Raw genomic sequence first — 25,980 nt, forward strand, 5'->3', positions numbered from 1 at the left:
GCACTGTTTGCATCCATCCAGTATCCTGGGATAAATCTAGGGAGCAGAGTGCATCAGTCACTAACAGGTTCTTTTACTCTGCAGCTATACAAGATATTTTATTGAATTTGAGATTGATTGAGCACACAAATACAAACATGAAGGCTTTACTTAAAATCCAGATAAATCCAAGCATAAGCATAATTATGCGAAAACAGATGCATATAACAAAATACCCTCTGGATCATGCATACTTAGTCTGAGGCTGGTACAAGATAAAGCAGCCCCAGTGCTGAGGTACTTACAACTCTGTGCATACTTAGTCTTATGGAGACTGGTAACAACAAAGACAGAAGAAAAGTTCAGTGGAGATCACCCCAAGAGGGCTTGTTCATACTCAGGCTTCCACTATTTGGTCATCCCTCATCCCTGATGTTTCAACTAGGGATTGTTGTTGTTTATTCGTTTAAAATTCCTCAGTACGGAAATGGTAGTCTTTTCTGAGTGACTAGATATTTAGAACCTGGATTATTTTCCTTTGCAGATAATTGTCTTTGCAGCAATTCCAAAACAGAAAGGTAATGACGCTCTTTTAAAAGAAGAAATAAAGATGTTAAAATAACCTGATAATTTTTCACTGCAAGCATATACATTCCTTAAAATCTATGGTCTATCAAGGCTGGACATGAATTGAGCTGTTCAAAAGAGATCATTTGAAAGGTAAATAGTTCCTTTCAGACCAAGATAGGCAGAATAACGCGCGGATTCGGTCCCGTGTTGTATTGAAGCCATCTCAAGAATGTCCGTATGTGTAAACTAACTAGAGATAAATGACTCAGTCTCTTTTGTGTCAGGATGTGTGTAAATCAGTGGAAGAGCAATTTTTCTGAATGATCACACACTAAGGATGGGTGAATCATATAGTTGGTTTTCCTGGTATCACTAAAATCAAGACTTTTGGGTCATCTGAATTTAGCTGAGCAATTTTGGCTTATGATTGGATGATGGAATATTAGTTTGCACATCTTAGCTATTACTGATAGAAGCGTCTTGGGTCTAGCAATGGCAGGGCTTGGAACAGACAGTACCGATCCTGTACTCTTAGCTTTGCCTGTTTTGGTTAGTGGATGGTGTTTGAGATGCTGACTACACACCAGGCACACTTGCCTATTGACTCCATGGAGAAGGGAAGAAGTGTTATCACCCTTTGTGCATCCTCTTCCGTGGTTTCTGTGTGGAGGAAGAGAGAGCTGCCCCTTCTCCCTGCCTATGACAAGGCATAGGTATTCTTTTCTTGTCTTCAGTGGGGTGAAAAGATGATAATGTTCATCTCCTCGGGCAGGTCTACACTTACTTCCTGGTCCGGCCGTAAGCAATCGATCTTCTGGGATCGATTTATCGCGTCTTGTCTAGACGCGATAAATCGATCCCGGATCGATCCCGGAAGTGCTCGCCGTCGACGCCGGTACTCCAGCTCGGCGAGAGGAGTACGCGGCATCGACGGAGGAGCCTGCCTGCCGCGTCTGGACCCGCGGTAAGTTCGAACTAAGGTACTTCGAATTCAGCTACGTTATTAACGTAGCTGAATTTGCGTACCTTAGTTCGAAGTGGGGGGTTAGTGTGGACCAGGCCCTCAACTCAGCATGTCTTCCCCCCCATACCTTTCCCCATAACCTCAGGAGAGAAGAATTATAGAAACCATGGTAGAAGCCATCATGAGGAAAATCCTCCTGCTGTTGTCTAGCTCCATTTCTTTCTTTCTTTAGCACCACAGTAGTTTCTGAGCACCTCACACAAATATGTATGAAATTATCCCCACTGTACTGTGAGGTAGGGAAGCATTATTAGCCCCACTTTTACAGATGGGCACAGGGAAATTAAATGACAAGATCACACATGGAATCTGTGGCAGATCCAGAAATAGAACCTGAGGTGCTTTTACCACAAGTTAATCTTCCTTTCCAAGGCCATCTCCTACATCGTGTTTATGTTCACTTACTCCAACCATATTTTCCTTGTGTTTATTGTATCTGAAGGTTGTTCATTCTCACTTTAATGTTTCTGGGCAAATAAACTCTTTCCTATAAATTCTTCCCATCTCCCATGATGCTCTGTTTCACTGATGCAACAGATCAGCATGTTATGTTTGGTACATGCTGCTTGGAAGCAATGGTACATTTTGGCATCAGTTGAGAGATGGGCTAATTAACTGGTCCTTTTTAAAAAAAATTAGACTTGAGACTATGCTGTGCTCAGTTATCCCTGTAATTGTTTCTTTCAAATATTAATCCTCTGTAAATCAGGAAGATTCAATAACTCAGCTTTCTTCCTTTTGACCCTAAATATATTGGGAGTTATTTGAAAATTCAGACTGCAGGACATGGGTTTATTAAAACAGGAATTTTTTTGGCTTTTGAGTAGGAGACTCATTTAAAAAAGACATGTACAGATTTAAGAATGTATTGACTGTAAAGCTGTGTGCTCAGTGCCCTAAATTCCAAGGGTAATGGAGACAGGCATTTCCCCATAATATTACTTAAGCATTGTTTTCCTGTGTAATTTCCTGTGTCCCAAAGTTCCCATTTGCCAGCTCCCACTGCATAGGATACTCCATCACACGCTATTCTGTTGACAGCAGAATCAGCTGAATCAATCACTGAAGTCAGCTGGAACATGAACCCAACCTACTGCAGGGGAGAATCAAGGAAATGCTGCTGCAACTTAGTATATAGCACCCAAGGTTCCAAAGTAGTTAGTGTCCTTTTTATACTTGCTGCAGTAAAAAATCAGGATTTAATTTTTTTTAAATCATGTTTTTTAAATAATCCAAACAGAAAAACAGCACATGCCAATGTGTGAGGGAGAATCAATCAATTCCCATGCTCCAACAAATGTCCATGGTAGATGTGCAGTCATCATTACAGTACAGGTTGGCAGTCATGTGGGATGGGTACAGGGGGTCTGTGAATTAGAAAATCTTCTCAGTTTGGGACTTTAGCATATAACTGTACCGCTGATGCACTTTTCTTTGCAGATCTCGTTTAGACTGAGCAGCTGGTGCTAATTTCAAGATTCCTACCACGCAGGTTTGACTGACTGATTTGCGTGCTTCATAGCTGTGGTGAGGATCTCTATGCTGAGCTAGGGAGCATCATCAAACAGGTGTTTTTAAAATGAGAAATTAAGAACTCATGTAGCAACATTCCCAAATGCTACAGAGGTGAATGACCCCAGCATGAATGATACCCAGTTCCTTTCTCCTATCCTCTATCCAGCTTGGTTCCCAATTTAATTGGCTTTGGAAGAGGGTTGGGTTCAGTCTGGTAAGTCTGTTAGAAGTGGACAGTGGGCCGCAGCTGTGGAGTGCTCAGCTGCAGGAGGTGAATGTAATGGGCTAGTTCTGCTTAGGGGTCTGTATTCATCTACTAGCCCTGCTCTAGAAATTTGTTGTAGATTATTCCACAATGTGTATGCCTAGGAAAGTGCCCCATTTTTGTCCATGGCATCTGAGAAATGAGACAATTTAATAGCTAAACCCTAATTTCCCTGAAGAAATAATAGACATGTTTTCTATAGATAGCAAATAAATGTTCGTGTCACAGTATTCATGTGTTCATTAATGAAGATATTCCATATTACAAAAAAGTATATATGTAGTATGGAATGTAGCTGTGGGCTACTATAATTATTCATTTTTAGTTTAAAGCCTACTACAACAATTTTGTTAGCAAGGTAACTTATTCTTGTGTGTGTTTGAGATTGTTTGTTTTTTTACTCTACAACCGAATTGTTCACAAAATATGGCTTGTCTGGAGGCAGCTGTAGTTGTACAACATGTATAGTAAAGGCTAAGCATGAGTACTGTGCTCCTACACTTTATTGATAAATTATAAAACTAATCTCAATCATAGGTTCAGATACACAGGTGTATATTGTTGCATATTTTGAAGAACATGGTAGATGGTTTTAAGAGATGCAAGTTAAGATGTGCCTGGGTACTGCATTGGAGAGTGGGAGAAAGTGTAAATATTAAAAGTAGATTGGGACTGTTTAATAAAATAGGTCTGTAACCTCTGAGTACCATCTTGAAGCCCATGAAAACATGGGCATTGCAAGAAATGTTGGTGGAATGGGAGTTCTCCCCATGTGCATCAATGTACCATTGGATTTATACAAACATATTATAGGTGCAAAATGGTTAATTACCCATCTTCAGCCATGTTGCTACACTTAAGAAGCCATTTAGTCCTGAAAAAGTGCATTTCAAAAATAGAAACAGAATTGTTTATATACCAGTTATAAAATAGATAAAAATATTTCTTTTCTGATAATATGATGTTGAAGTTCGGCTCCAAGCACCAGGTTACTTTGGAAAGCTGATGACATTTTTATCTGGTGCTCTATTTGCTCTCCCTTGCAAGAGTTTCTTGCAACAGAAATCAAGATTTCTGAATTACAGTAATGCTTTCCTCATTTGTAAAAATGATGTGACTTCAACAATGAAGATCAGACATTGTTCTCTCTTATTTTGTCATTAGTCTGCCTATTTGCTTTGGCTTCTGCTTCTGAGCCAATAATCTCCAGACCAGAGCAAATGTATACTAGCCTAGTTATTTACATGGATGGCTGCACTATATATATACAGTTAGGAGAAATTAAAAATGGTCTTGCCTGATTTATATGCACATTTCTGCTCAATGCATATTTAGGTTTTAATTAATGTTTGAGATCCTTTTAATAATTTATAATCTCTTATAAATGAAGAGAGCTCCAGTGACCCCTTTACAAAGTAATTGTCCTTTTCCTTAAATATGTTTACATCTATTAAGCTGTAGTACAACAAAAAAGTGGGAGGTTAATTTGAATTTTGAATGATATATTACACCTGTTTAGAGTAATATTTACACGCATTTATAAATAGTAGTGGATATTCTTAGAATTTGGCAAACACTACTTCCATTTTGATATTTTTTAAAAGTTTATTTGGATACCATGTTTCACACACTGAATAAAGTGTTTGAATTCATTAAAGACAGGTAATAAGTGAGTGGTACATCAACAGTATCAACCACTAGAGGGAGCAAGAGGTCAAACATTATAATAGGGCAAAATGAAATAATTTCCTTGATTCATGGATTTTAAAACCAGAAAATTTTCATAAAAACTATCGTTTCATTGATTCATAGATTTTTAAAACTATTATGATCATGTAGTCTGACCTCCTGCATAATGCAGGCCAAAGAACATTACCCAGTAACTTCGGTTTGAACTATAGCATATCTTTTAGAAAGATATCCAACTTTGATTGAAAGACTTCAAGTGATGGAGAATCTACTACGTCCCTTGGCAAGTTGTTCTAATGGGTAATTAGCATCACTATTTAAAAAAATGAATCTTCTTTCTAGTCTTACTTGTTTAGCTTCGGTTCCTAGCCATTGGATCTTGTTTTGCCTTTTGCTGTTAAAGAGCCTTCTGTTATCAGAAATCAATTTCCCATGTACTTGTACACTGTGATGAAGTCACCTTTTACCCTTCTCTTGAATAAACTAAAAAGACCAAGCTGCTTACGTTTTTTACTATAAGACATGTTTTCCAGACCTTGACTCAATCTTGTAGCTCTTTTCTGAAACCATACCAATTTTTCAGTAACCTTTTTGAAGTGTGGGCACTGAACTGGACACAGTATTCTAGTAATGGTCTCACTAATGCTTTGTGAAGTGGTAATACCACCTCCTACTCCTACGTGATATTCCCATGCTTATGTATTCAAGGATCACATTTTTCTCTCTTAGTTACAGCATTGAACTGGGAGCTCATATTCAACTGGTTATCTGCTGTGACGCCAAAGTCCTTTTCAGTGTCACTGCCTTCCAGGATCCAGTCCATGTAACTGTGATTTAACACTCTTTGTTCCTAGATGTATGACCTTGCATTTGGCTGTATTAAAGCACATGTTCAAATGAGTCAACCTTACCCAGTGATCCAGGTTGGTCTGTATAACTGACCTATCCCCATCGTTACTTACCACTGCACTAATTTTTATTTTCTCTGTAAATTTACTAGCAATGGTTTTTTATTTTCTTTCATATCATTGCAAATAGCATAGAGGTAGGAACAGATCCCTGTGGTTCCCACTAGAAACACACCATTTACAATTACTTTGTGAGATTTGCCTATTAAACCATTTTTAGTTCAGTTACTCCCAGCGCTGGTGCACTGTCTACACTGGCACTTTACAGCACTGAAACTTGCAGCGCTCAGAGGTGGTTTTCTCACCCCTGAGTGAGAAAGTTGCAGCGCTGTAAAGTGCCAGTGTAGACAAGCCCTAAGTCAAATGCTTTACAGAAATCTAAGTATATTATATCCACAGTTACCTTTATCAACCAAACTTGTAATTTCATGAAAAGAGACATCAGGTTTGTCTGACAAGACTATTGACATTAATTATGCTAGCATCCATGAATTCTTTACTGATCGTGTGTCTTATGATCTTTCCTTGAATTTGTCCGGGTTCACTGTTAAGTTAACCAGCCTATAGTGTTCTGGCTCATTCTGTTTACCCTTTTTTAAATATTGCCATGATATTAGGTTTTCTCCAGTCCCTGGAACTTTCCAGGTGTTCCAAGATTTGTTGAAAATCAACATTAATGGTTGAGAGCTGCTCAGCCAATTGTTTTAGTACTCTTCCATTCGTGCTATCAAATCCTGCCAATTTAAAAATATTTAAATTCTGTAGTTGCCATTTTACTTTCCCCCTATTTACTGATGGATTAAGAAGTATTTCTTTTGTCATTTAAGACATAAATACATCCTCCTTCTTCTTTCCAAGTATGGAACAGAAATATTTATTGAATCCTTCTATTTTTTCTGCATGATGATGGAGAATTTTACCATCCTTATCTAATATTAGGCCTATACCTCTCTTAGCATTTAATTTGTTCCTGATGCATTTAAATAATTCCTTCCTATTTTCTTTAATCCTACTAGCCATAGACTTATTACAATGCATTTTTAATGTGTGCTTGTCTGGATTTAACTATCTAGTTTTCAATATCTAAATCAGCACTGGGAAACTAGTCTGAGCTTTTGCACTCTTCATTGTAAGGGGATATTTCTCAGCTAAAGCTTGTCTTTGTATGTTTATTTTTGGTTAATTTTCTTCAAAGGAATGGTGGGTTACTTGCGTTGGAATCTTTACTGGCTTGAGGGTGACATTTTTAGCTTCCCAATGTACATATATGGAGGAAAATAGAATAATCTTTTTTCTGCTTACTTTTTGTACTGTTTTATTTAATATTTTGTGCTTAAATGGAATATGTCATCTTTTTTATAATCCATTATCTCAGTAAAGCATTTAATAAATTACTAGGTAGTTTTAGTTTCTGGTTGTTTTCAGTGTGGCTTTACAGGGGAAGAGCTAAGGTAGGTTGAGTGAGCTTAACTGTGTATTTTCTTGTTTTCAAATTTTTGGAGTGTTTTTGTGATGTGGAAACTTGGCCTGAAATTTTCAGGTGTATTTTTGAGAAAATGTTAATGTTCTCTAAAGGGATTTTTTCCCCAAGTTTTTTCAAACTTAATTCCAAGTTGACAAAATCTATTATGAGGGAATATATGTAATAATATATTGATAAATATTAATTTATTACCATCTCAGGTGCCTGCTCCAGATAACTGTTGCAGAAGCTGTATAATTGGTGCCCCCATGCTCAGGTACAGCAACAAATGGAATGAATGTTTTCTGTGGATGCTCTGCACTAAATTTTTTTTTTTTTTTTTTAAAGCTGCTTAAAGTGGACTTACTGAAATGTAGCAGGAATAAATGGCATGTCAGGATCAACTGCACTATTGGACCCTGAAATGGTGCACTTTTGTTAAAGTGCACCAGTTCAGTGGTTTGAGCATTGGCCTGCTAAACCCAGGGTTGTGAGTTCAATCCTTGAGGGGGGCAACTGGGATCTGGGGCAAAATCAGTTCTTGGTCCTGCTAGTAAAGGCCTTTTGGGGTCCCTTCCAGTTCTATGAGATAGATAGGTGGACTTCAAAAGTGGCTTGTCCAGGTCACAGTTGAGAGGTATATCGACAGGTCATTATTTATACTTGTACTTCACCACGCTTAAACTTGCTGTATTTTTTCTTAGGAGAGAGGACTTGAGCTCTCCATTATGGTACCTTACACAAGCATTAAAATTCATATAACTGTCTTTAGACTCCATTGCACTTTACTCTACTCTACCCCTTCATCTACATGTATATGTGCAAGCCCTCATCCCCGTAATATCTGATTGTTTGCCACGCATTTAAAAATAGAAATAACAGTCATTTGGATTCCTTATATATAGGAGAAGCAGCTTGATTAGTTGTTCATAGGGTTTTATTTAAATGTCTGGATGTGGTGTGGTATATGTGTTGGTTTTCCTCAGGAAGTTCTAAGTTTGAATCCAAAATTCATTTAATTCTGAAAATGGTTATTTTGTGGTTATCTGTTGTGGCTAGTAGTTTCATGATCTAGATTAAGTTTGTGTGGAATGTAGCTCTCTCTGAAGGTCAGGGTTGTGGAGGGGAGGCAATTTTTGGTAGCAGAACCAAAATAATGGAGGGCTTTGAAAATCAGGGTAGAGGCTTTGAACTGGACTCTCTATTCAGTGGGAGCCAGTGAAGATTGATTTCTGGGATGGTCTGTTCATGGTGCCTGTGTTTAGTGGCCATCATTAAATGAGGTGAGTTTGATGGGTCTCAGATCCAGATCTGAGGCCAAAAATTCACTACCATGGTTGACACAATTGGCAGACTCAGTACAGAGAATGTTTGGGTCATGGAGACTGAACTTTCCCGATTACTCATAGTTAGTCTTCTCTCCCTACTTCCCCACCCATATCAAGTAAGAGGCTTGCTTATAGGGCAGTGTGTGTCAGACACTTGTCCTCATGATAAACAGAGGACTTCATTTGCCAGGATTGTTGAGCCAATGCCTTTCACCAATGCTAAATCCATGCAGTTCTCTTTTTAAGCTCAAGTTTATGGTTATGAACTCATTATTTTTAAATATGCATGTTAATGTATTAAATACCAAGTAAAAGGACATGCATGGAGCTGCACACAACCCGGCGTCATGGGTGGAGTGAACTCTCCTTGGGACATGAACAGGGCGCCAGGTTGAGAGGGATGCAAGATTTCCATGTGTAGTAGTAGGATTTTGGGGTGGAAAGAGGTGCTGCAGGCACTCCTCCCTAGTACCAGCTGTTTAAACTGCAGAGTGGAGCTGAGCTAAACAGGCAGGCACCAGCAAGGGAAGAAATGGGCTGAAGAACTCTCACTATTGGCTGCAGTAGCTTCCTCATCTGCTACCACTGGAATGGCATTCAGGTGTATGTCTGAGTACTACATAATGGGTACATTCCTAGTGAATATTCGTGTGGGATGCTAGTGGGAACTGGTCCTGGCACTAGTTGCAGCAGTGATAGCAGGTGCACCATAGCTGCCTGAGTAATCAGCAGCCAAATCAGTCCCAGCCTCAGAGTGAGCTGGAAATTACAACGAGAGAGGTTTTTTCTTAAAGCTACAGCTTCTGGATTCGTGTGATTACATGAGAACCTCAGATTTCCTTTAAATACTAATAAAAAAGTAAATTTCTAGCCCTAAGAGTTACAGAGAAAAGCCTGAACATGTGACCCACGTGTGACTGAAAATAACCCCAATTGTATTATTTTTTTTTAAACTCATGGTTTTTAAGCTAATGTAATTATTTCTTTTGTGTTAGGCCTGACTTGTGATTTTTGAACACTTGGGATTGGCAATACTGAGCAGATCTAAACAACACTATTGTATAAATACTAGTGGATGCTGGCAGATGGTATACACGTGTATGGTTGCAAGTACAGCAGTGGGAAATGTGAAGAAAAATGCTAGTCTAGACAAGGCTCTGGAGGGTAAGAGAGAGATTGGGGGTGGTGTCAGAATTAAAGAATTCGGGAATGGGAAGTAGAGAAGAGAAGAGGAAAACCAGAACATACATGCCAGATCTAGGCTGAAAAGAAAAGGGAAGGTCAAGAAGCAGATAGTGCAGAAAAATTAGGAAAGTGGAAAATCCCAAATGGAGGGCAGAGTATAGGGCCAGGAGAGGTAGAAGTAAAGCAGGATGCAGTGGACTGCAGGGTAGAGGTTGAAAAATACATCAAAGGGACTGTGAACCATGTCAAAACGCTGAGAGGGAACTGGTCATTAAATCCTTTTTCTTCTTCTTCTCTTCTGTCCCACCCTGCACTGCAATATGTCTGTTTTTCATGTCAAAAGAGGAGATGGTAGATAGTATGGGATTGGAGCCAGCACCCTTTCCTATCCGTATGTTGCACATCTACCACTAGGACAGGTGCCACAACTTTTCATGTTAAGAATCTGGTGTATGTAGTTGCAGGCAGCCATGCTGAAAATAATTAATTAGGTACCTGTAATATCAGGTTTGTTGGGATAGGCTTGAACCTATAAGCACCACTTACTGTAGTTACTGATTTAAGGTAGAATGTACGTGGCTTGTATTTTTGTAGAACAGTGTCTGTGTTAGCTATGCCAAATTATGGATCTTGATTGTCAGCAGGGTGTAGTAGCTCGCTACATAAGGTGCTCGTGATTTGCACACTTCTGTACCTCCTACTGAAACATACTCATCTTTGTAAGTACAATAAATACTCGAGGCTGTTGTTTCTACTCTAAACTTCAGAATGACCCACAAAGGACGTGTGTGAGAGTGCGTGCACACATTGCTGCATGTTGTGTTATATCACTGCTGCCTAAAGTGGTGTATGAAATGTTTAACTGTGATGAAAAGATTAAAGAATGCACAGTCTTTTCATTTTCTGTAGCACAGGAGCTCTCAACTTCATTCTCAGCCCCTTGGTAAGCAGCAAGATGAGATCAAAGGTGACAGGTTTAAGTCTTGGAAAAGACTCTCAAAGATTATTTTATTTCTAAAACTATTTGTGGGGGTGGGAGGAAGTGAATGGAATTTTTCTTTTTCAAAATATTTGTATTATTCTTACCAATAATACATTTACTTTCTATTTTCCTTTTATGTTTGTAAGCCAGACAATTTATTTTTTAAAATAATATAAATAAAGGGACGTGTTGAAAGTATAAAATGTGATACTCCCCCTCTGGGTAGATCTGAATGGTATCTGCCAAACAGATGACAAAGTACCTTGGGCTGAATCACACACAGAGACAGCATTTTCAGCAGAACATGGGGCTAAACTATTGTAATTATTGTTTATAGCCAGGCAGTGCCCATGTTAGAGAGGAAAAGTTTACTGACTCTTTGGGGAAGCAGTTGTATAATAATTAGATAACCCAACAGGGCACTGCTTCTCAGCTACACTAAAAAGTTTCTCTTGCGATCAGAGTTAATGTTAACACATTTTTTCAGTGAGTGATCAGATAATTAGGGATTTTTTTTTTCTTTTTTGGTATCATGTCTTTGAACTTTTAGTGAACTGAAAAGAAGGGAATGGATATGTCTGATCCAAATATTTGGACTGTCCTCTCAAACTATACCTTGCCTCATTTGAGGAGTGGAAACAGGCTACGTCGCACACAAAGGTAAAAATCCTTTCCAAGTTCTCCTGTGGTTACATGTAATCTTGTTCTGAAGGTTTTCTCTACTTGTCTCTCCACACTGTAAAGGACTTAAATACTGTGTTTACCAAACATAGTTGTTGAATTTACTTAGAGTATATGTAAATCTCTCTAATTTAAAATACTCTCCAGTACTTCCTGGTTTCATTGTTGTCCGCTTTTACAAAACCGTAGGTTATTTGGCATTTGCAGCTGCTTGGATTTACGTATCTTAAAGTAAGGTTCTGTACCTTTGAGTCCGTGTTGTTTTTTGTTCTTTTGTTGAATACTATTTATTACTTTCCCTCCCCAACATACTCTTTTACTTCAGTTTCTTTCTTTTTATACTGTTTCAGCTGTCTATCAAATATTTAACCTTTATCTGGAGTACATGTACTGTATATAGATAGCCTATTTCATACTGTACTCTTTAAGAGACAGTTTGTGTAACTGTGCCTTTTTTTTTTTTTTTACTGGTTAGCTGACATTTAGTAATACAGTAATGGCCTTTTCATTTTTGACAAGAGTAAACGTTGACTAGAAAAAAGCAAATTTTAAGTAAAGTTAAAGATTGTGCCACATATCAACAAAAAACAGGCAATCTGAAGCTATGCTGAGACTTTGGGATGTGTAGGGGGGTACCTACTGCTCTAAAGTCTGGTATGTCTCTGTCACACTGAGTAAGAATTGTTTATAGAGGTTTATGACTATCTCTGTTCAACTCCCAGTCTTGTCACTTTGAGTCACATCATTGCTGCTGTTCTAAATGTGGTTAGTTTTTATCAGTGAAATATTTTAAAATATTTTCTTTACATATTTTCACTACTGTGTGTGTGTGTGTGTTCAAGTTTAAATCTTCTTTAGATATTGCTCCCTCTCTGTCTTGCTATCTGTAAGAGTAACACAAAGAAAGCAGGAAACAGGCTTAGCAGATCTGTTCATAAGCTTTAAGTATTCATACACTGACATATTTTACAAAAGAAAAAGGTCTCTAATGTATCACAGAAATTTGAGATAGAAAAGAACTATTAAATCATCTGGCCTATTTCCTTGTCAATGCACAATTGTTCCTCTCTCTCTCTCTCTCTTTATATTTATATTTATATTTGTGTCTGGCCCAGTACATGCTAGATTACTTATAAAATGTTTTCTTATTCCTCTTCTAAAAATTATTTTAACTAATAAATACGACCAACTGAATGCACAGCTATCACGTTTGCACTTTCCTGATACAAATAGGCCTCAAAAAAAAAAAAAAAAAAAGCCTCAGAGATTGTTCAGCTCTTCCTCACTCTACTAACTCAAGTAGGTCTTGCACTTTCATGCAGACCTAAAAATACTTTTTATGAAGTGTTCTGCTGTGAAGCAGGTCAAGGAGGAACCTGTTAGACTTTCTGCCAAATGAGAGCACAGTTATAATACATCTGCGAGCCAGCCCTTAATTCTAAATTCTTGCTGTACTCTGTTTTATCACTAAATTTACATGATTCTAGATCTGTATATACATTTTGAAAGAACTTCGAAAGCAATACTTTAAGAATATCCCCCCACTTTAAATGCTAACTGAATAATAAAATATTCTGTGTATTGCAAGATGCACAGTCTGCCTCTATGTATTTACATAGTGTCTTACTGTAGAACCATGTAAAACTTTCACTTAAAAACCCAAAGCAAGATGTACAAGATCTTCCCCATCCTCCATTCCAACTAATTCTATCATTTTGTGGCATCTCCGAGAACTCATCAGTAAGCCTTCTGTTTCCAGACAGTGTTTTAAGTGGTCCAGCAAGGCAGACCTGCTCCCTTTCCCTGCACAAGTATACCCTGTATCTTCCTGGCATAGGTGATATAGTTCAGAGTGAAGCAAGGACCAGAAAGGTGGCAATAGCTGGGATGGAGGAACATCTCCCAGTTCTGCTGAAGAAAGGGGATTTGATACACAGAAGTTAATGGTTGGATCTGGGGGCAGAGGCCCTATTGTACCTGGCCTCTAATTCACAGGCTCATGATAAAAGGAGCAGGCTATTCAGATACTATCTGAAGAGAGGGGAGGGCAATGAGGTGAAGGCCACTGGGCTACCCCTCTCCTAGAAGACTGCTCTGGGTGAAATTGGGACTTTGGACCTGCCCAGGGAAAACTGGGTCTTGGCTGAAGAACCGGATGATGAAATTTTCCAGTTTTACAGTGAATAATGGAAGTTTTGGAGAAACCTAAGAATACAACCAAACTTGAAGTGCTTGTGAAATGAACCTGCTGGCAGTGGTTAATTGAAAGTGTGGGAACCAATAACAGTGAGTTTGGCGCAGTTCTACCCATAGCAATTGAAACTGAACTGATTTATTTAGATGTTAGAGTTGCCAATGAAACACCTTCTAACTGAAGTACAGGCAAACATTGATTCTTCATGGAAACTTAAGGGAAATTCAAGGTTGTCTCAAATTGGCATTCACCCAAGTTTGGATTTGGGGCCTCTTTCAGAAATGGGGATACCAGTCTTGGTGTTTGGTTGGGGCTACCTTGATGATCTCTTGTCTCTTCTGTCACCTCCACTCCATGCTATCTGCGTAGTTTGGGTGTGTGTGGGAAGGGTGGAAGGGTTCATTCTCTTTGTCATCCTTCTGTCTGGTTGGAGATAAGAAGAGGGCCCAGAACCCATTCCTCTTCTCCTGGTTCTCAGAGTTCATGGGGATTCTTCTCTAACACACTCTAAGGATTTTTTTTCCTATGAAGTCACTTAGCCTAGGGATTTCTTTCCCTTCCCTGAGCCTCAGAGACACAAAGAGGCAGGGATAGCCCATCTCCCTCTTCAGAGAGGGTGGAGGATTGCAATATTCAGCATAGCTGCTCAAAGTGCAGACATGAACAGAGTAAAAATTTCTTATCCAAAAGATGATCTGTCTTTCTGCTGACTTGAGTGACTAAAATAAGTTTTTACTGTTGTTTACTCCTTTTATCCCTGCAGAATCATGACACCTAAGGGAGAATGGGCTGGATTTTATTATGACTCATGCATCATCAACAGACTTGTTAACTGAATTCCAATTGTAGCAGCTTTATTGCTGGTAATGAAGCATGAGCAAGAAATACCCCAGTATGCCTTTCATGTCTCATGGTGGGTTTTCAGGGCTGGCAGTTACAAAACCCTCTACTTGTAAACTGAACAGCTATGATATACACGCCATTGAGAGTCACTAAACATGGATCACAAAACATCACTTTTACAACATTAGAACCAGACTTCATATGTCACCATTTTAATATTTGTATTTAGCACCATAGATGTGCTTGATGAATGAACAATCTTCTGTTGTGTCAGGACCCTTTTATTCTAAAACACAGGGTTATAAGTAATCACCTAATAATCCATTGCCCTATTTTGGATGAACATTGATTAATATTACATATTGGTTTTATTTTTTCTGTATGAACAGAGCAGTGTGATATTGAAGAGACTTTACTAATATGGGATACAATATGCCATCAGGTGATCAGTTATGTAATCTAACAACTCTAATTTCAGGAGAGGCTAGTTCTTTTTCTAATTAATATTTTTTTTATTTCCAATAATAAGTTTCAGAAAAGTGTAAGTAGCTGTCACCCAGGTCTGAGATTTTACTGGGATTGGAAATAGTATGTTTCCTGTTGGATACTGAACAAACCTTTTGAACTCATGAGTTGTCAGATTGAGTGGGCTCAACTGTATGGTTTAGGTTGGACATTAGGAAAAACTTCCTAACTGTCAGAGTGGTTAAGCACTGAAATAAATTGTCTAGGGAGGTTGTAGAATCTCCATCAGTGGGGATTATTAAGAGCAGGTTGGACAAACACCTGTCAGGGATGTTCTAGATCAGTGTTTCCCAAACTTGGGATGCTGCTTGTTTAGGGAAAGCCCCTGGCGGGCCGGGCTGGTTTGTTTACCTGCCGCTTCCGCAGGTCCGGCCGATCGCGGCTCCCACTGGCCACGGTTCGCTGCTCCAGGCCAATGGGAGCTGCTGAAAGCAGTGTGGGCTGAGGGATGTACTAGTCGCCGCTTCCAGCAGCTCCCATTGGCCTGGAGCGGCGAACCGCAGCCAGTGGGAGCCACAATCGGCCGGACCTGCGGACGCGGCAAGTAAACAAACCGGCCCAGCCCGCCAGGGGCTTTCCCTACACAAGCGGCGTCCCAAATTTGGGAAACACTGGTCTAGATAATACTTAGTCCTGCCTTGAATGCAGGGGACTGGACTAGATGACCTCTCGAAGTCCCTTCCAGTCCTATGATTCTGTGATGTTTAATTATCATATGCTATATTCATAGAATAGACTAAAAGGGCGAGGAGGTCAGGAGTTAGATAGATCCCTCTTCCTGTTAGTAAGAACCCCTTTGATAGGACTTCCTTTAAAAATTTTACTTCATTGTTTAGAATTGTATTTTAGAAGATTGATTATAATAATTTTTCCTATGCTGATTTGTGTGAGAGATACCTTTTGGGCTGAAAGAGTGGATTCTTAAGGAGAAGAAAATATCCTGAAATAAGCATTTAAAATTGAGAGTAAATTCCTTTCCAAATTTGTTTTAAAATGGATGATAATCAGGGTTTGAACTACTTGATTTGACAGAGGTATCTAAATTCAAATAGTAGACTGTAAATACTAAACTTTTCTTATAGATCCTGTCGCATTATTTCTCTTTACCTCTCTACGTAGTATCATGTCCAAGTGAAATTAATTAACTAATCACTCTAAAAGTTAATTCTTTAGTGGAACAAGAATCTTAAAAATGGTCCTGTGGGTGGCATAAGAAAAGTGGGCATAATTAAAGGGATGAGATTAACAACATCACGAACAGCCAAAAATACCCCATAATTGCTATATGTGGTGGTTGGATCTGCCATTGCCCAAATTTTAGTTATTTTAGTCATATTACATAGTACTGTGTCAATTAAAAAATAGCTAAAGAATTACTGTTTACTGTGGGTGTATTCATAGTAATTAGGAGAGTTTTCCCTTTAGTCTAAGCTTTCTAGATATTCACGTTAAACCTTACACATACAGAGAGAGACCCTCTGTATGCTTATTACATTAATAGCTACTGGACAGGCATAGAGAGAAGATAATTATGCTACAACTAAGGGAGTGAGAAATAGGCTTGTGCATGCTATTTAAGCTTACACAAGCACACTGACAAGGAATATGTTTTCTTAAATGGTGATCTGTTAAACTAATGGTCCCATTGCTGTGTATACTTAAGAAGAGTGTGCTAACATAGCCTGCTAAATGTGTTTCCTTCCATTCACAGTAAAGTGTTAAGGGGGAATTTCTTACTTATCCAGCGTTCACAATCAGAGAGAGGGGATCTTGTTTTCTTTATTCTGGGTGATTTATTTTGGTGAACCCTGTTTCCCCCCCCCCCCCCCCAAGCAATTAGTTTATTTTCAGGTTCCCAGACAGTCTAAATATTGGCAATACCCAGTTCATCCATGATGAACTATCATTGTTTCTTTCCTTCCGCCAGTGTGCTAGGATTAATGTGGCCAAATCTGAGGTTTTTACTTGGTACTTACTTCCATTGTCGGAGTGAGAACTGAGTCAAGATCTCAGGATTTGACCCATAGATCTTTCTGTGAATCAGCTGGGAGGGAAAAAGCAGGAGCAGGATAGGTGGAAGTTTGGTAAAGCTCTTCTGTTGCAACTTCCACTGCAGGAAATCAAATTTTTATGAACAGTTATGGTGGATAGATGAGTCTTTCATTTTATGGGCCCTCAGACTGGTTCATGGACTTGCCCAAGGTAAGTCTTTGGCAGAGATGGGAATGTAAACCTAGATCTCCTGACTCTGACATGCGTTTTAGTCATAACTTCCTTGTCTTCAAACAAGCTATATGAATCTATTAAGTACTGTCAGTATGGTAGCACTTTGATTTTAATTAATAAACTGTTTTTACATAGAAATAGTTTTGCTAGTTATTAGACTTTCGACAAATTCTATTTATTTGTTAATAGATTATCAGAATAACTGAAGATATTGCACACCAATTTAGATTAAACAGCTTTGACTGAGTATATTAAACAAAAAGGTGTCATGCTGCTTTTATGAGGTGAAACTATTTAATAGGTTGAATACAATTTCTTTCTCTCCTTTCTCCTTTCTTATTTGTATTAATTTCTTAAGAAAGCAATTCCTTACCATAGCATGTAGGGGCCCAAGTCATGGTGCTAGGTGCTGTACAAACACAGAATAAGTGACGGTCCCTACCCAAAGAGCTTAAAATCTAGGTATAAGACAAGAGACAACACACGAGGAGTGCCAGGAGTCAACATGATAGGCAGTGATCTTGTCACACACCATCAGCCTATCCTTTGTCAAGATTTTTGTAGACATCATGGCAAAGGCAAGTTTTAAAGAGGGATTTGAAGGAGGATAATGAGGACGCTTTGCAGATGTTTATAGGGAGCTTCTCCCCAATGTGAGGGATGGCATGGGAGAAAGCATAAAGGTGCTTGATTGAAAATTTTACAAGTGGTAATGGAGGCTGGCATTGTGGGCTGATTGGAGGTGGATGTTGATATGTTGGTAGAGAATGAGAGCTGATCAGTAGGGTGGGGATAGGTTGCAAAGAGCCTTGAAAGTGAAGACCAGTAGCTTATGTTTAATACGATAGAGAAGGGGGAGCCAGTGGAGGGATGCAAAGAGGGTGTCAAAAGGTCAAAGCAATGGGCTAGACTTAGTCATGCCTTGGTATTTTTCCCTGTTCAGTAAAAGCAATGAATTTGGCTACCCAATCACAATGCAAGTTCTTGGATGTTCTTTTAAGCAAGATCCTATGGATTTTTTCCCCAATAAAATCTTATATTGAGGGTATTGGTTACAATATTTAAGACATTAAAATAAAATAAATGTTTTAACTACTAATGTATTAAAATGAGTCCAGTCTCCTGTGCTTTGTATTTACTCCATTATACGAGCCTTTTCATAGTATGTTATACAAGCAATTAAATTTCTTGAAATGTACCCAGGGTAAATAAGAAATTTACTCAGGTACAGCACTTTGTGTTCTCTGAAGGAGACAGAATAATCTTATCACATGGTATTAATGTGCCAACCTGTTGTTCTAGTAATACAGATTTATTCTTCTTGGTATTTAGACTTGAGTTTAGTTAGCATTAATATACATTAGTATTGTTTAGATCTGCTGTAGTAGAATATTTCTTCTTCAATTTGAATAAAAGTAAGGGGAGGGAAACACTTTCAGGGCAGTATTAAATATCAGGGAAGGTCAATTTTGTGGTTCTGTTTACAATTCTCAAACAGTGAGCCAGTACAAATTGAATGGTAGCAAGTTGAAACTCTTTGGGCACTATTCCCTCTAACTATAAACATATCTCAGAAGTACAGTAAAACCAGAGCAATTCCCAGATTGATCTGCCCAATAGAGATGCTTCAAAACTACACACTGCAAGTATGCCTGCTACTGACAGATAAGTGCAGAAATATTGGGCTGGTGCCAGTGTAAATACATCAGTTTTTTCCCTCTTCCTTTAAGTTAATAGTAGTCTTCTCTAAATAATTGTTTATGAATTAAGGGAAATTGTCATGGTCTATTGTTCCCAAAAGATTATAAGTATTAGTAGAATCTGTTGTTCCCATGAAGTACTGGGATGCTCAGTTTATTAGAAAGTTGAAAGTGATGCAAATTCCTTATCCTGCCTATTCCTCTCTTTGTATATGTACTAATTATGTAAACGTTTTAACATGTAATGGTCTGTTGTTGATCTCTCTCATTTGGCTAGTGCATTTGATTTCAAAGCCAGTTAAAAGAATATTCCTTAAAAGGTTACCCACTAATGGATTTTCTTTTCTTCATAATATGTTTAAGATGAGGTCAAAGAAGGCAGTACCTGTTGGGAGGAAAATGGCTAATTTATTATATGACCTAAATCTGTTCTTATTTAATGGGGCTACTAAAAATTGTACCTAATCTTCTGAGGCTGTTAGGCTATAGAGAACTCACAGATATTAAAAGATATTGTTTCTTTAATTTATAAGCATTTGCTTTAGCAATTAAAAAAAACTTACCGTTTCTGTCTTAATGGTAGGCAGATTTCAAGGTAGGCCTAGTATAGATTCACGTGAATAAAATCAAGAAATTAATGAAGAAATAGGATGCCTAACTGCTGAAGCAAATAATAAAATTAAGTGCTGCATATTGAAATATTTATTTATTTTAATCAAAATTTATATAGCCTCTCCCCCATCCTCGTTTGATTATCTGAGTATACTCTGGAGCTTAAACAGCATTTATTTCCATGAGCTCAAGATAATAAGTTGGCTGTAAAACAAATAATTAATTTCTTGCTTTTGTTTGTGTGAATAAAAACCACATCTGCCTATCTGAATCTAAAAACACTATTTGTAATTGACTCTGTTTGGGCATTTTTACAGTTTGTTTTCAAGGGGTTGTGATAAATGTAAACTTTTGTGTGGCGGGGGTGAGGGGAAGGAGGGTGTGACCCATGTTCACTGTTTTTGAAATCCATGCATTGTCTTGAATGTGTACATAACAATAGTTGAGTAATCCAGAAGTTTATCCACTGAGAAGCTGAATATAAGGTGAGAATCAGAAGAAAATAATTTATACAACACAAGCTCCATTCAAAGACACATCCAGCCATGAATGGATATGAATAGTGAAGTACCTCAAACCCTTTGGAGAAGGTATTTTTTCTAGGGTAGGTCTGATCTATACAGGGATTTTCCCGCTGCTTCTAGCCTTTACAAAATTCCCAAATTCCCGCTACTTCCAATTTTTTCTGGGAACATCTTATCTGTCTCCTAGAATGCAAGGGGAGGAAGAGAGAAAATGAAGTTTATACTCTGTCCCAAACTGCAGCAGTTCTCCTGTGCACCATTGGAAAAAGTACATTTGTTCCTTTACAATTTGGACATTTTACAATATTTGAGCCCAGAATGTTTAGATTTCTCTCATATGTGCTTGGCTAACCTCAAATTGGGACCAATCTTACATGGTGAAATACTATGTAAATTGATCATTCTTCTTGAAGAGGTAGGGGAAGAGTAGAGTTACATTACAGATTTCTTTTTAACTGCAATAAGGTCTGTGTGAATCTTAATTTTGTTTGGAGACCATCTTAAAGGGACACACACAAAAATCACTTTGATTTGTTTTTTCCTGTGATGGTTACAAGTAATACTAATGATTTCTGTACCTATAATGTTAGAGAGGGGATGCATTTTTCACTGTATTTTTCCCCATTTTGCTACTTAGTGCATTTAACAGTATTTTGTGTATAATCAGATTCCCATCTAATAATCTGGGCCCCAACCCTGCCATTTACTTGGCACAAGTAAATGTGCAAAGTGCCAGTATAGTCAGTTGTCTCCACAAGGGGACAAAGGGTTTGCCCATGTGGAACAGGTTGCAGGTTTAGAATCTTAGTTTGTTTCCCCTGCTGTGTATATGGATCTTTCACAAAGCAAGCGAGGGAGATGGGGATTTTTTTTAAAAAACAGGTATTTGTCCTTTTTGTGTTTTAAAAACAAAAGTAATTTTTTTTACCAGCTCTAATTAAAACTATACAAATTATAATGAAGATTTGGGAGTGGGTGTGGTTCTTCAAACTACTTTAAGTAATTTTTTTTTAAAATGGTTGGATTTCACCCTGATGTCCTATCTTGATGGTGTTTGCTCTTAATTTTTTGGTGGACAGTCATTATGATTTCTTGCCCTGAGAGAGATACTACTCCATAGGAATGGATAGAAACAGGAGTGAAAGAAATAATAAATTCTTACTGGTACGGGGGCCAGGGCTCGGGCGGAAGGGGCGGGGCCTCAGGGGTCAGCCTCCCCCAGCCAGTCCATCCATGCTGCCTGGACCCCGCCGCCCGGGGCTCCGGTGGCAATTTAAAAGGTAGAATGGTAGCAGCAGCCAGGACCCCCGGGCCCTTTTAAATTGCTGGCCCTTGGCAGCTGCCCTTTTGCCCCCCTCACCCCGCTGTCAGCAGCTTGGGAGCGCGGCAAAAGGGGCAGGGACGTTAAAGTGCTGTCGCGGCAGTGCTTTAACATGGGCTGCGTACGGGCCGGTACCGGCATGCCGTACCGGATCACCTTCACCCCTGGATAGAAAGAACTAGAAAAAAACCTGGATTTGTTTTATTTATACATATATAAGCAGAGTATTGAATAAATCTGTTACCTTATGTGTTTGGACATATTCTGTTCTTTAACAAATCAGTTATAATTATTTTCAACAAAAATGTCCAAGATCACATGCTGCTGTGATTGCTTGAGGTCAGAGCGAGATGAGCACCTACAGACTTGCTTGGTTATTTGATCATCTACAATCGGGTCAGTTAATGCTGTACAGTCGACTTCATTTGGAGGTGGGTGGAGCTAATCAGATCTTTCTCTTTTTATTTCCCCCCTGTGAAAACAAATATGCTTAGAAAATTAGGGTTTAGCTGCTTTCTGCTTTGCACAAAACAAATGTATGCCACTGAGCCATTAAAAAACAAAAGCAGTGCCTTAACAATGAGAAGAATTCTTAAAGCCAAATTTTGCCGTCAGGCATGAGCAACTCCTTCATTTCAGTAAAAGGTGTTGGTCAGGGCACAGAATTTTTCCTTAAATGATTGACTCTTACTGTGAGACCTGTCCAATTTTTAAAGACATACAGTAACATAAACTTTTTATAGGTTTTTCAATTTTCTTCTGAGTGGTAAATTACTGAAGATTTCCCAATAGGTTTTTACACAAAAATAATATTGATATTCCTTATTTGTTTTTGATATGTTAGAATATACATTGTTAATAATAAAAAATCCCCGGTAAAACAGAAGTAATTTAATCATTGTTCTTCTCTTAACCTCATTTTTATCTGAGAACAAAATGAAATCCTTTTATCACTATTATTGCTAATAATAAAACTGTTGATCAGGGATAATCATAATTCAGGGATGTGGGTCTTACCACTAGTATTGTTGTGTTTACCTGAACTTGTTGCCAGGATAGTCTTCACAATGTAAACCAATGCAGGGGTTATTTGTTCTACATGTAGCAAAACTGAAATGACAGTGTGAACAACCCTCTTGCACCTTGACAGTGTAGTTAGTTGAGAAATCTTAATAAATTAATATTACTAACACTAACTGTTTCAGTGCTAAGTAACAAAATGCAGTTAGTTTATCCATTTGTCAGATGTGCTTTTTTAGTGGTGCTAGACATACTTAGCATATGTGTTTATTTGCAGGGACTTTCCATGAATAACTAACTGCTGCTTGAACACATGCATTTCCAGTAGTAGAAGAAAAGGTAGTCAAACAGGTTGGATAGCTATGTCTGGTTTTGGTTGTGATTTGGAAGACTCATGCCTAAATATTCAAACATACATGCACAAAAGGTAACTATCAGGATTCAAAGTGATACTGTGTCTCCTGTACCCTCCTTCTTTCACTCCTTCCCATCCCTGAAAAACTGGAAATGTAGAAAGTGGGAGACAAGTTTTGAAAATAAGCATCATGCTCACTTTTCCTCTTTACCATAGGCAAGATGATTTTACTTCTACTCTAATGTGCCTGCCACTTTCTGATTGCTGAAATCTTTTATCTGGAGGCATCTGCTTCTCATCTCTGACTTGTGACTAACAAGAAGCCCAGATTCTTTTAAAGAATATACTTCCTCTTGTTTTTTCCCTTCCTGCCCTGTTGTCTCTGATATCTTCTATGCTGTCTCACCAGGCATAAAACTGTTATTAAATGAAGTTACAAATAGTAGGGATTGATTTGTGGAGGAAAATATTTCCCCATTTTTCCCCCCTCAGATGCGTCCACCGCAAGACCTTGATACATAAAACATTTGTTGCTAACCTTTAATATTGTTCAAAATTTTTAGGAAATATATGTAATATATTAAATTACAAACTAAATATGCAAATTACTATGTAAGTATTTAGATTGGACATAAGCAATGCAACTTCATTTATGGGTCAATAGTTCATAATCATTGCATGTCTCCTTACATATATTCATGAATTATTGAGCAAAAAGGGACCATTATTATCATATAGTTTGACCTCCTGCATGAAACAGGCCATAGAATAATTCAACATTATACTAGCATAACTGGTTATTTATTAATTTGGACTTTTAAAATTAGTTTGGAATGTTAATCTTCTGCAGGTTTTAAGAAAAGCTTAAAAGATGTCGCAAACATGTGCCCTAGATTTCTGTTGACACCTGTTATTATTTAACAGTTCTGTTTTGTGGTGAGTGGTTAAGGAGGTATGGCTCCTGTTCAATATGGGATGAACATATTGATAGAATATTAGAATGGCTGTCAGTTTTTGAACTACATAGGGTCCTATTTTAGTATTGCAGTTTCTTACTATTTATTATTTATATTGCGGTAGTACCTCGGAATCCCAGTCCCAGACCAGAACTTCCTTGTGCTAGCTGTTGTACAAACACATACTATTTACCATGGTTACCACTCTATTACAATATTAAATTGCAGTTATATGGTGCCTCAAATTATTTTACCAATGTTAATTAATCCTTGCAACAGTCTGAGTACTTAGAGATTAATAAGCAGTTCCCAGGTTGTGGTCCACAGAGGACTTACTGGTTGTCTACAGAGATCTGACTCTTCTCCTTGTACACATCTTTTACTACATATATCCAGCTCTTCATTGCAAAGAAGGGGTTTGGAGGAAAGAAAGGATCAGAGCAGATGGGTCTGGTAGATGACATGAAAAACGAAAGTACAGTGTGATCAGCTTCTTCAAAAAAGATAAAACACTTTATGCACTTTAAGCCATCTTTAATGCACTTAAACGTTTGTAATGTTACTTCTCCATGTAAGCCACTGCCATAGTTGTGAAAAGGATGTTATATATTTGTAAATGGAAGGGGAGGCACTTCACATGATGTTCTCTTAAATTTCCCACAGCGTGGAGCACATCCTTAAGAACATTTATAAGTAATTATTCCCATTTTAGGACATAAAATAAGGACTATCCTCATTTTACAGAGAAAAGCTGACATGAGAGGTTAAGGAATGTGTTTAAAAACACAGATGATGTCCATGTCACAGCAGGGAGTTTGGCCTAGACACTAGGATTTGCACCTCTGTTTATGAAAGGTGCCATAGGTATTTGAATGATGAGAAGTGGTCAAGACTTCTTTTTTACATTATTAAGGTCTTCATCAGCACAGTATCAGAGCACCTCACATTTATCAATAATTACTGATTTCTACATTTATTAATCCATTTATCTTCACAACTCCCATGTGAAGTGGAAAGTACCACGCCCATTTTTAGAGATGGCAAAGTGAGGCACAAGGTAGATTAGATGATTTGCCAAGGGTTACGGAGGAAGTCTGTGGTTGAGTGGGGAATTGAATGCAAGTCTCAAGCCTCAGTTCAGTGCTCCATCCACTATACATTGGTTAATGCTCCCAGTATTAAATACTTTCCAAACATAGGTAAAGACACAACTGCAAACTCCCAGTCAAAATCTGTGAAGCCTCTAGCTTATCCTTATCACTTCTGAAAACTCCCTTCTGCCATGATGCATATGGAAAACTCCAGTCTGATCATTGACTAAGTGAGTGGTGGATTGTGTATACATGGTTTTTTTTGTTGCAATATCTTCCCCACCCAACATCTTATCCACCTATCATGCCTTGGGTTTTAGATTGTAAGCTCTGGGTGGCAGTGGTGTCATTTACAATAACTTTGTACAGTGGCTAGCATCAGGAGGCCCTGACCAGATTGGCCTATAGGTTCAATATAAATACAAAATGAGAATAGTACTATACCTTAGTTTTGTGCCCCCTAACATGTTGAGCCAGTGGTTCCATTGCTGAGAGAGAAGAAAGAGTGCTACTTACTGATTTGCCAGCAGCCCTTCCTACAGCAGAGAGAGAGATTCCTTGGGGATCTCAAAACAAAATTGTGCTGATTCAATTTTGCAAAGTTTCTGCAATCAGAATATATCTCTGTATAAACCTGAAATTAACATGGTCCAGTTTCTAACAATAACAAAGAAGTCTAACCATCACTTAAAATTTCAGGTAAAATATATAGCATGATCAGAGTGCTTGGTATAAATGCTGGTGTATTAACATTTGGGGGGAGGGATAACTCAGTGGTTTGAGCATTGACCCGCTAAACCCAGAGTTGTCAGTTCAGTCCTTGAGGGGGCCACTTAGGGATCTGGGGCAAAAATCAGTACTTGGTCCTGCTAGTGAAGGCAGGGGGCTGGACTCAATGACCTTTCAAGGTCCCTTCCAGTTCTAGGAGATAGGATATCTCCATTAATTTAAAAAAAAAATAAAAAAAATTAAAGAGCTTCTAAAAACTATATCCTTGAATCTTCATATATTAGGCTTTTTTTTTT

General features: G+C 38.2%; 1 protein-coding gene across 1 annotated transcript in view; it reads left to right on the forward strand.

Moving 5' to 3' along the window:
* The window catches only part of MAST4 (microtubule associated serine/threonine kinase family member 4), a 438,694-nt gene that overhangs the window by 274,374 nt on the left and 138,340 nt on the right, over positions 1 to 25,980 (forward strand). The gene's annotated exons all lie outside the window — the stretch shown is intronic.

This window comes from Emys orbicularis, chromosome 6 (assembly GCF_028017835.1).
Source record: "Emys orbicularis isolate rEmyOrb1 chromosome 6, rEmyOrb1.hap1, whole genome shotgun sequence".
In the NCBI taxonomy this organism is placed as follows: domain Eukaryota; kingdom Metazoa; phylum Chordata; order Testudines; family Emydidae; genus Emys; species Emys orbicularis.